Source organism: Armigeres subalbatus, chromosome 3, assembly GCF_024139115.2.
Source record: "Armigeres subalbatus isolate Guangzhou_Male chromosome 3, GZ_Asu_2, whole genome shotgun sequence".
Classification (NCBI taxonomy): domain Eukaryota; kingdom Metazoa; phylum Arthropoda; class Insecta; order Diptera; family Culicidae; genus Armigeres; species Armigeres subalbatus.
The window spans coordinates 145,141,745-145,153,897 of record NC_085141.1 but is presented as its reverse complement, the minus strand read 5'-3'; the positions used below and the strand labels follow the sequence as shown (position 1 = coordinate 145,153,897).

Sequence of the window (12,153 nt, the reverse complement as noted above, 5' to 3'; positions counted from 1 at the left end):
TACTGATGATAAATTGAAACTTAATGCAGCAGTACACATAACATACTTTCGGGACAAAGCTCTCGACGCTTTTATTAGAGGATTGGAAAATCCTTTGAATATTTTATTAAAAGTACAAATCCGACATCGCTCGGACAAGCATACCAATTTTGCATGGACTATTATAATATGAACTTTAGGTCTGCACCTTTCAGAAACGAGTTGGGCAACCAACCAACACCTAAACCTAATGAGCCACCAAAGATAAATATTTCCAACGCCCGATCAGGTTTACCACCTCCGCTCCCGCCAAAGTATTTCTTCAAACCAAACCAGCCTCAACCAAATCGTTTCAGATTCATGCCACCGCCGCAAAGAACATTTACTTTCGCCCCACCGCAAAGACCATTTCCCTTTGCTTCACAGCAAAGAACATACCCTTTTGCTCCGCCACAAAGAACATTCCCCCACCGGAACCAATGGAAGTCGATCAAAGCCTACGATCGCGAAATTTAAATTATGGAAATCGCCCTCCAATGAACATGAAACATCCTCACCCTCCTTCCCAACAACATACAAATTTCAAAAGACAAGCATATCCACTTGAGGATACATACCAAACGTTTGAAGAACAGTATGACTACTACGATTACGACCCATACTATAATTATGACACTGGATACGACTCATATTACAACGAAGAAACACAGCAAGAAACAGAAACCCAAAACATACTCGACGCCAACGTTCCGTTAAGTGACGAAAATAGTGCTGTTCAAAATGATAGTAACCTTGCATCTACCAATTTTTAGAATGGACCCCAGAGTGGTAAGTATGCCATATATAATGCTGAAAACCACTATCGGAAATTTTCCTTTTTAATTGATACAGGCGCTAATATTAATATTATTAGTCCCAAATTAGCTTACACTTTCAAAAATGCGAAACCATATAAACTACATGCAAGAAATATTTCTAGTGCAAATGGCAACTTCAATACTTCTTCAGCAATTAATATTAATTTTTTTCACCAAAATTGACCATACGGCACAATTCATACTTCACAATTTTCATAACTTTTTCGAAGGAATCATCGGAACCGGCATACTAAATACATTAGGTGCAATTGTTGACTTGGCAAACAAAAATTTAACATTACAATTAGGTGAACAAAAACTGACCATACCCCTCCTGTCCTACATTCCCCAACGACAAGCATCGAATAGCTTAACTGTGACGACACCCGACACCTTTTACGGCGACAAAATTGAACTCGAACGTACTGACTGCAACGCGGATATACAAAGCAATAATGCATTAGACCCAACTTCATTCAGAACAGCTCATCTTTCAGAGAACCAAAACAAAGCATTGCTAAATGTACTCCAAAAGCATGACTACGCTTTTCATAAGCCTGATAATAAACTTACATGCAGCACGGTAGTTGAATGCTCTATCAACACCATCGACGATATCGCGGTTCACCAAAAGGTTTATCCATATCCAGCAGCGTATGTTGACGAAGTCAATATACAAATAAATAAACTTTTAAATGATGGGATCATTCGTCCCTCACGCTCTTCTTGGACGTCACCCGTTTGGATTGTTCCAAAGAAAACGGATGCAGCGGGGATAAAAAAAGTTCGGATGGTAAGCGATTATCGTAAGTTAAATGAAAACCATATCAGACCGTTATCCCATGCCGGAAATTAATTATGTATTGGACCAATTGAAAGGCCAAAATTTTTACAACTCTTGATTTGGCATCTGGTTTCCACCAGATCAGAATGAAAGAGAGCGACATCGAAAAAACAGCGTTTTCAATCAACAATGGCAAATATGAATTCACAAGAATGCCATTTGGATTAAAAAATGCGCCGGCTATTTTCAACGAGCCATTGATGATGTGCTCCGTAAACACATTGGAAAAATCTGCTACGTATACATGGATGATGTAATTGTATTTGGCAGAAATTTTGAAGAAGCCTTGACAAACCTTGAAACTATTGTCAAAGCATTGAACGATGCAAATCTAAAAATTCAGCTAGATAAGTCTGAATTTTTGCATCAAGAAATCGAATTTTGGGATATGTGATTGGATCCACAGGAATCAAGGCCAATCCCCAAAAAATCGAAGTAAGTCGAAGATACCCAATTCCTAATTCGATAAAGGAATTGAGATCTTTCCTTGGCATGATGAGTTACTACAGAAGATTCGTAAAGGATTTTGCAAAATTGCTAAACCCTCACGAACCTTCTAAGGGGAGAGAAGAACATGAGTTCAACAAAAAAATCAAACTCGACGAAGCTGAGACAAAATGCTTCGAAAAATGAAATCAATACTATCATCTTCTGATGTGTTGGCATATCCAGACCATTCAAAGCCCTATATATTGACCACAGATGCATCAGACTTTGCGATAGGCGCTGTACTTTCACAAGGTGAAATTGGGAAAGACAGACCGATCCATTTCGCGTCACGGTCTTTAACAAGAGCAGAAGAAAAGCATTCTGTTCCTGAGAAAGAAATGTTGGCCATATTTTGGGCTCTTAAAGTATTCCGAAACTATTTATACGGAGCCAAATTTAAAATTTTTACAGATCATCAGCCTTTGACATTTGCATTATCACCTAAAAATACAAACACCAAATTAAAAAATATGAAATCTTATCTTGAGGAACACGATTACGAGATTGCCTATAAACCAGGTAAATCGAATGTCGTTGCGGATGATCTTAGTCGCATCGCATGCTCTATGACTTGTACCCAACATTCAGCTGACGATAGTGATGATATGTTCATCATATCTACGGAAGCACCCATTAATGCCTTTAAACACCAGGTAATAATAAAAAGAGGTCCAGACAAAATAGAAACTACTCATCCTTTCCCTAACTATACACGAATTTTAATTCATATAAACGATATTAATGAAAACTCTATATTTCAGGTTCTGAAAGAATACGTTGATCCGACCAAGTTAAACGGATTATTAACTGAGGAAAAAATCATGGGTCAAATACAAGAAGTGTATAAAAAACACTTTACTCAAGAAAACATGTTAAAAATCCGTTTTTCTCAAAAATTCCTCATCGACGTACCGGAAGAAGATGTTCAATGGAGAATTATTGAAAAAGAGCACTATAGAGCACACCGCGGTTTAGAGGAAAACAAAGCCCAAATCCTCAGGAAATATTATTTTCCACAATTGAATAGTAAGCTTCGAGAATTCACGAAGAACTGTCAATTGTGTCAAGAAAATAAATATGACCGTAATCCTATTCATTATCCACTTCAAAGAACCCCTATCCCGAATACACCTTTCCAAATTGTACACATTGACATAATGTTTTTAGAAAATTAATGTTCCTAACGTGCGTCGATAAATTTTCCAAGTTCGCTCAAGTCCAGCTAGTAGAATCAAGAGCAACCGTTGACATAATGCCTGCTGTAAAAGAAGTTCTCACAAAATTTAAATTACCGGAAATTGTCGTAATGGACAATGAAAAATCGTTTATTTCTGGCGAATTAACAAATTTCTTTAATGAAAACAAAATCGCTTCTTATATAGCAGCAACTGGACGAAGTGAGATGAATGGAGTAGTCGAAAGATTTCACTCCACTTTACAAGAAATTTACCGAATCACGAAGGCAGAAAATCCACGAAAAAAAAACAAAACAGCTTGTCGAAATGTCTATGATTAAGTACAATTCCACTATCCATTCTTGTACTAAATTCACACCCTTTGAAATCATTATTTCAAGCTCCCAAATCTGCAGAAAAAACAAAATCGAGACCTAGAATACCATAACAAAAAGCTGACTCCAAAACACATAAACGAAAACCAGGAAGCCTTTGAAAAAACAAGAAGACGGATAAAACCGTCCCACGTTATAAAAAATAAAAATCAAAATGTTCACAATAGCACTATAACAACTTCTGATAACAGACGAGTCCACAAAAATGACCTAAAAATTCGATACACTTAATTTCGTTTTAGATTTTACTGTTACAACTCTTTGGAGGCGGTACTCAACAGACGATCGCCATACATAAAACGGACAAATTACCTCTTTTCCTATATGATAAAGGCCCTGGACGTATTCAAATAAGTTCTCATTACTACATCCACCACTTTAATTTGGAGTCATTCAAAATTCACATACAAGATTTAAAATTAAAATTCAAACAAATAGAAGAAAATCAGTTTACTAGTCTCATATTAGATGAATTTAACGAGTTAGATACCAACTTAAAAATTTGTTACCAATCAGAAGAAGAAAAGATGGAATCAGTTAGGAACAGTATGGAAGTATATCGCAGGAAGCCCTGATGCTACAGATCTTAAAATTATCAATAGTTCGATTAATGGCCTTGTTAGCAACAATAATGAACAGATTAGAATAAATAGGGAAATTTCATTGCAAATGAAGGAAATAGTGTATAAAACAAAAGAATCCATTGACTTGCTTAACTCAAAATCATCTGAACTATATTCTGTAAACATATTTTTGAATCTTAAATTCCTGAATGATAAACTAGATCACATTATTCAAACAATTGCTTTAGCCAAAGTAGGGATACTTAATGAAAAGGTATTGAGTCAGACAGAAGTCGAATTACTTGTTAAAGATTTAAGCAAAGAAAACTTGACTGTTTGGAACACCGCCGAAGCACTTACCTACGTCACCACATCAATAGTCACCAACGAACTCGACATCGCCCTTTTACTTAAATTGCCCAAACTAGACCCGAGAGTTTTTAGAAAAATCTTCGTTCTACCAACTTGGTTTAATCGTCAACAAATCCATATTTCCAACCACAATTATCTACACCATGGAACTCAATACTACATCGTAAACAGCCTACAGCCAAAGATCTTTGACGCTAAGGACGCTACACTAGATTCTACAGCCTGTGTGTCCAACTTGTTAGATGGGAAACCAGCCAAATGCGATTATCTAGCCAACCCGACGGAAGAAATCGTAGCAATCGACAACCAACATCTTATCACCAATGTGTTAGGAAATTTTACCCTACACACCAACTGTGGTTTGTCTGAAAGGAACCTGTCTGGAACTTATCTGATTTCGTTCAACAACTGTGAGGTAACGATCAACAATCAAACATTTTCGAACTACAACCAGAATATAACAGGTAAACCGATCCATGTACCGATGTATGGCATTCCCATCGAAAAACAACGTATTGTTGTTAATTTGAGCCTACATCACCTGCACAACCTGCATCTAGAAGCTAGGAAGGAGATGGAGCAAATCCGTTTGAACACTACAAGTATTCAATGGCCACATTGGACAATCTTTGGGGATTATCATTCTCTCCCGTCATCATATGTGCTGTTCTCTTTTGTATATCTTTCGTAACAGAAAACCAGAGGTGGAAATTCAAATGAACCAACAGAAGACGACGCCGGAGGAAACAAGGACATTTCAAATTTTGCCGCTGAGTGAAATTGTTCGTACGGAGCCTCACACTGAAGGGGACAAGTTAACACATAGCGACGAACGACATTAAACTCTACAAGCAGCATCAGCACTTCTCAAGTGGGTCACGAACGCCGGGACAACGAACGCCGATAAAAACAATCACAACATTGTCGAGGGCACCGATCGATCTATGCTGAGTGGGCTCAACCGCCGCGGGACCGTCATCGCTGAAATTACATTTTGAGTTTTGAACCTTGAATAAAGTCTGTTCTGTTTTTACCATCGACCGACTCGGATCATTCTTTTAAAAGAACCTCCCCGGTAAAAAAGTTAACTCACGCACACTCGGTTCCCGTTACGATCTTCTATACCGATTTTACCGAGCTCTCCCGCAAAGCTTCTGCTCTTCAGTCACGCACACTTCATTCCACTGCTGGGTACGGAGCTTTCGACAGCAGAAGTACAATTTCTACTCGCCTGCCTAGCAGAGGGAGCTGTGTTTCGCAGTGAGAAATTTTTCAACTTTGAAAAGTGCTGAAATAGATCAGAATTTCCGACAAAAGTTTTCTTAAGTTCTAAACCCAGTGTTGGTGAATGTCTATCAAGTGAAGATTGTGATTGCAGTTAGTGAATGGTGCTGAAAAACACGAAGTGAGAATTGCTTATGAAAATGTGAAACTGTGATGACGCTTTGAAGCTTTTGTGGAATGAAACAGGAGAGGAAAAAGTAATGACGTCATCAAGTTGTGTTGAATGGAATGAAATATAAACATAGCACGGAGGGAAATTATACTGTACACTATACTAAAACATCGTTTTCTAAATGTTCTGGTAAGTTTTTAAAATTAGTTCCAAAAAGTATTGCTTTTCAATCAACGATCGATATGGGAAACTGCATTATTGTCACGCAATGAAAACAAAGGTAACGTTCAACTTTGTCCGTGGTTCAACAAGACCTTTTTGCGATAATGTTTTTCACGGGATATAAGTCTAAATAGTTGCTCCTGGGTATATATAAAGGAATGTTGTTGTTGATTATTGTGCATCTTCTTCTTATTGGCATTACATCCCCCCCTGGGACATTGCTCGCTCGCAGTTTAATTCATTTAGCACTTCCACAGTTATTAACTGCGAGGTTTCTGAGTCAAGGTGACATTTTTTGCATTCGTAGGTATCATGAGGCTAACACGATGATTAGGGTGGCTCAAATTAGTATGGGAAAAACTTTTTTCAATTTTTTTGATCGTCCTTTTATTTGGTTCTATTTGGTGCCCTGATGCTCTGGACAAAATTTCAGCCAAATCGGTCAAAGTTTTGGCGGTGCTAAACTCTTTAGTAGTTTATATGCAAAAATGTATGCAGAAACATCCAAAAACAGTAAATTGCGGTTGGCACAACTTACGATGAAGAACTATGATACTCATTCAGATCCTGAAGAATTTAATACAGAATGTTATGCAGAAAACCGAACTCTACAAGAACTGTACTGCCGCTAACCGCAAGTCAGACTTATCTGGATATGGTGTCCATATACAGATAAGTCTGACTTGCGGTTAGCGGCAGTGTATGAGTATCATGGTTCTTGATCGTAAATTGTGATGTCCAACTGCAAATCACTGTTTTTGGATGTTTCTGCATACATTTTTCCATATAAACTTCCAACGAGTTTAGCACCGCCAAAGCGTTGATCGATTTGGCTGAAATTTTGTCCTGAGCATCAGGGCATCAAATAGAACCAAATAAGAGGGCGGCCCATCAAAAAATTGAAAGTGTTTTTTGAGCCACCCTAACGATGTTACTTTTATGCCCAGGAAATTGAAACCAATCCGAAAATCGCGGGCATGCAAACATGCCGATTCTACCTCACCTCTGCCGATTCTACCTCAGCTACACATTCCGGACACTCCGCAGAATCTGCGAACCTGAACCTATGCAGGAACTTTTTAAAGCAACCATGTTCAGACAACATCTGTGATAGGTGGAAGTTGACCTGACCATGCTTCCTACTAATCCAATTCGACACCTCCGGAATCAATCTGTGGGTCCAACGACCTTTGACTGCGGTGTCCCATGCTCTTTGACATTTGAGCAACGAAGCTGCTCTCTTGACACGTCGCACTTGCACCTAGTCCCTGTCGTTGAAGCACTCCACATCTTCCACCAGAAGCATGTCTATCGACATCATCCCAGCAATGACGCACACCGTCTCCTGTACCTGTAATCCTGTACCCTTAGGGCTCGTACACTTATTACGTAAGCAATTTTTCCGAATTTTTTGACCCCCCCCCCCGGATAAAAAATACAATAGAGTTGCAATAAAATATTATAAAAATACAATACAATTTATTGATGAGCATTAAATTCTATTGTTTTTATATCATACCAATTAAAGTGCCATATTGTTATTCCAATAGACGTACAATAAATTCTATTGCCAGTGAAATGTCGGCAATAGAATTACAGTAAATTCAATTGTAATTGCAAAAATTTGTTCGAGAAAAAATCGATTTTTTTATTGTAAAGATACATAACAACCCCTATTTTCTATTGTAAAACTGCCATTTACAATAGGCTTAATGGTGGAAAACAATAGTGTTCAATGTTATTTTATTGTGAGCCACAATAGAGTTTAATGTAAGTACTATTAATTTCAACGTACTGTCACAATAATTTCTATTGTAATTCTTTTGGAATTTTTTATTAGGGCCGTCCCCCCATATTAGATTTTTTCCACACAATTTTTTTTTATTTATATGGAGCATAAGATATTGACCGACCCCCCCTCCCCCAATACGTACTTACGTAATAGGTGTACGGCCCCTTATCAATTTCTTAACATTGCCAATTCTACACCCGCTATGGGGTCGTTCAACAATGATGTCACAGGTTTTAGGGGGGGGGGGAGGTGGTCTAAGATTTTGTGACACTGCATATACTAGGTATGCAAAAAAGCTGACAGAGGGGGAGGGAGTCTAGAAATCTCAAAAAGTAGTAGTCGTCAAATTTGAATCGTCCCTATAAGACTCTTCACTGCCAATCCGTTGGACAACATTCGCGATAAAGATTTTATCGCCAATGAAGCTCTTTGGCATACATAATCGACGTGGCTCGTAAAATTGAGCTTATCGTAGATCATAACGCCAAGATGCTTTAATGACCTCACGGAGTAAATTGTGCAGGTCCCTACGTTTATCTTCGCTTGCTGCAACCCGTGGCGGTTTTGCACCACATCAACCGCAGTCTTGTGATGTGCTAACGCCAACCTTCTTGAGTTAAGCTATTAGGGCCGATGTCCACGTAACGTTTTTTCAAGCTGAGACCTCTAGCATTACATCATCCGCAAAACCTTCTATTTTCACACCGGCCGGGAAATTTAAGCGTAATACTCCGTCATACATGATCCCACAAACACAGTCCGAGGATCGATCCATGTGGAACACCTGCTGACACTTCAATCGATTGCTGACCAGCGTCGGTGTCGACTGCCAATATCCTTCTGAAAATAGCTTTTCCTCCACAGATAATCCGGGATCCTCAAGCGATGCAGGGAATCAAAAGATATTTTAGTTACCAGATAAAGATTGTCGCTTCGGTTCCCTTTGTTCTGCTGTCAGAAACATGTGTGGTACCTAACTGTCAAATCTCAAATCGTATGTATTCTTCCTTCATTGACATTTAGATCCCCTATCCTCGCCAGCAAAAGATGTTCCGGACAGCGACGACAACGACAATGTTTATCTTGTAACTAAAATATCTTTTAGGGAATCAGCTATATAGCTGCCCAGCTAGCGTTATTAAATGCATTCTTTACATCTAGTAAGTGTCGTTGGCCACCGCACTATCTTGGTTATGAATTCCCGGATTTTTAATTCGCGGCTTATTTGGGTGGGATTCGTCTTGAACAGCTGCTTAAAGACTGTAAGACTGTATTGCCAGTGCAAAACATGTGACAATAGTGCTGTCCAATGAGAGCTCGAAGTAGCTCGAAGTTTCTCCCTGTCCTGCTCATGCCCATTTGTTGACAAAAAAGAACGAGCAGGACGGGAACAACTTCGAGCTGCTCATTGTATATACCAAAAAGTGAAGTAAATTGGATGGAGAAAATTGGATTTTGAATGTAAATAATCGCTTCTGACGACTTTTCTCCCAAACTCTCGCAGCGCACTCTACCACTGGATCTTTCTCGAATTCGCCTATAGCACCAACTTCTGCCGTTTCCAAAGATCTGGGAAGTTTCCTTCGTCCAGGCAACGTTAGGGCCATGTTAGGAATACAATCCGGACCTGGTGCCTTATTTAGCTTAAGCTTTCTTGCAACGGCGATAATCACATCGTTAGTCACTAGCGGTACCTCGTAGTTCAGAGCTCTGCTCGCTGTTTGGACCACTCGGCGTCTAGCCTGTCAGCTTCGGTTTTAGCACGTCGCAACCTACCCAGACCGAGGCTCAAGTATTTGGGGGCACGTCGGAGATGACTGCTCCAACGGAGCAGACACAAAAACAGGGGAGACAGTCTCCAGGGGATGAGCTCCCTGGGGGCCGCTGCAAAACGCGGAGGGTTACTACTCCGAACATGGGAAGTGGGGCTGGGAAGCTGAACCCCCGCCAGGTACCTCAAAAACCTGGGGGAGGAAGGACCTAGAAAGGTCCGCCCACCCAGGAAAGACGATAGTAAGGGGTTACGGCAGACTGAGAGCTCTCAGCCGCACCAGACCAAGGAAATAGAGGGGGATGACGCCTCCCGGACCTAGGTCAAGAACTTCAATTCCGTGTTGTTCTTCAATGGCCTGCTTACTTTTCAACTTCTATACGATTTCATACTTGTCGCTCGCTTGCGATAACTTTCAATTCTGTGCTTTGTAAAAATGCTTCCTTCCACTTTGAGCTTAGGTAGTTCGATCTCACCGATAAAAGCCAATGAAAATCATGGAGTTGACCAACTACCAGGAGAGATGTTTAAACACGGTGGTGAGGCACTGGCTAGAGCGCTGCACTGGGTGTTTACCAAGGTTTGGGAGTATGTGGTTCTGCCGCAGGAGTGAATGGAATTTTATGCCGCCGACTAACACCAATTGCAAAAGAGTTTGTGGGGCAGTACCAGACGGGATTTATGGGTGAACGTTCTACCACAAACCAGGTGTTCGCCGTACGTCAGGTATTGCAGAAATGCCGTGAATACAACGTGCCCACACATCATCTATTTATCGACTTCAAAGCCGCATATGATACAATCGATTGGGACCAGCTATGGCAGCTAATGCACGTAAACGGATTTCCGGATAAACTGATACGGTTGATCAAGGCGACGATGGATCGGGTGATGTGCGAAGTTCGAGTTTCAGGGGCATTTTTTTTTTCCTGTCGGGTACAATATCCACTGCGACCAGATATTTGATCTATTGTGGCGGGCCCCTTTTTAATGTATAGTAGAAGTCAGATAGTCTAAAACACTATTGAAGAGTGATTTGAACTTACTGACTATGATTATTATCCCAGTAAGGTATAATTAAACGAATGAAGTTTATTGTCTTGTTGGGAGAAGTTATCCAAACATCCGAGGGTTCAATAAAACCCTTCTCAAAAATGTTTCTTCTTCTATGAAAAAGTGCTGTACAATCACAAAGTAAATGTTCCGAAGTTTCAAGGGGCATTCTCGAGTCCCTTCGAAACGCGTAGAGGTTTACGGCAAGATAATGGTCGTTCGTGTCTGCTATTCAACATCGCTTTGGAGGGAGTAATACGAAGGGCAGGTATTGACACGAGTGGTACGATTTACGCGAAGTCTGTCCAGTAATTTGGTTTCGCCGATGACATTGATATCATGGCACGTAACTTTGAGAGGATAGAAGAAGCCTACATCAGACTGAAAAGCGAAGTTAAAAGGATTGGACTTATCATCAAGACGTCGGAGACGAAGTACATGATAGGAAGAGGCTCAAGAGAGGTCAATGTAAGCCATCCACGAGTTTCTATCGGTGGTGACGAAATCGAGGTGGTTGAAGAATTCGTGTACTTGGGCTCACTGGTGACCTCCGATAACGATACTAGCAGAGAAATTCGGAGACGCATCATGGCAGGAAATCGTACGTACTTTGGACTCCGCAAAACGCTCCGATCGAATAGAGTTCGCCACCGTACCAAACTGACTATCTACAAAACGCTTATTAGAGCGGTAGTTCTCTACGGACACAAGACCTGGACGATGCTCGTGGAGGACCAACGCGCACCAGGAAAGTGCTGCGTACCATCTATGGTAGGATGCAGATGGCGGACGGTACGTAGAGGAAGCGAATGAACCACGAGTTGCATCAGCTGTTGGGAGAACCATCCATCGTTCACACCGCGAAAATCGAAAGACTGCGGTGGGCCGGGCACGTAGCCAGAATGTCGGACAGTAATTCGGTGAAAATGGTTCTCGACAACGATCCGACGGGAACAAGAAGGCGAGTTGCACAGCGGGCAAGGTGGATCGATCAGGTGGAGGACGAATTGCGGACCCTCCGCAGACTGCGTGGTTGGCGAAGTGCAGCCATGGACCGAGCTGAATGGAGAAGACTTTATTGTATTGCACAGGCCACTCTGGCCTTAGTCTGGTAATAAATAAATAACATATGATGTTGAGGACACTCCAAGAGGCCTTGGTTGTCTGGTAGATACTTTGGGTTGAACTTGGGAACGTTTTAGAATACCTTGAACATCATTAAGAAAAGTGGATTTAAATGATGCG

General features: G+C 40.6%; 1 protein-coding gene across 1 annotated transcript in view; it reads left to right on the top strand.

Annotated features, from left to right (window-relative positions):
- Positions 1-5,887: 5,887 nt before the first annotated feature.
- Positions 5,888-12,153, top strand: part of LOC134223266 (centrosome-associated zinc finger protein Cp190) — a 33,615-nt gene continuing 27,349 nt past the window's right edge. Inside the window, exon 1 of the mRNA XM_062702419.1 lies at positions 5,888-6,259. The gene's annotated coding sequence lies outside the window, so the exon portion shown is untranslated. The remainder of the gene's footprint in view (positions 6,260-12,153) is intronic.